Raw genomic sequence first — 260 nt, 5'->3', positions numbered from 1 at the left:
GGAGGGTGCTTGGGCTTTCACTCACTGCCTGCGCCTTACACTGTAAGAACACATCAGAGATGGAGAGAGAGAGTGAGCGAGAGAGAGAGATGAGGGTGGGAGGGACGGATGGGGAGGAAGAAGGAGGAGGAGAGACAGAACGCGGAGGTGGAGTGGATGCACTGACAGTTTCACGCGAGCCCTTCTTGGAAGGCTCCGACCGCTAACGCAGGCTGACAGGTACTGAACGATAGAGACGAGAGGCAGCTATAGCCCTCTAT

Source organism: Sinocyclocheilus anshuiensis, unplaced genomic scaffold (assembly GCF_001515605.1).
Source record: "Sinocyclocheilus anshuiensis isolate Anshui unplaced genomic scaffold, SAMN03320099.WGS_v1.1 scaffold190, whole genome shotgun sequence".
Classification (NCBI taxonomy): domain Eukaryota; kingdom Metazoa; phylum Chordata; class Actinopteri; order Cypriniformes; family Cyprinidae; genus Sinocyclocheilus; species Sinocyclocheilus anshuiensis.
Note: the sequence above shows the minus strand (reverse complement) of the source record.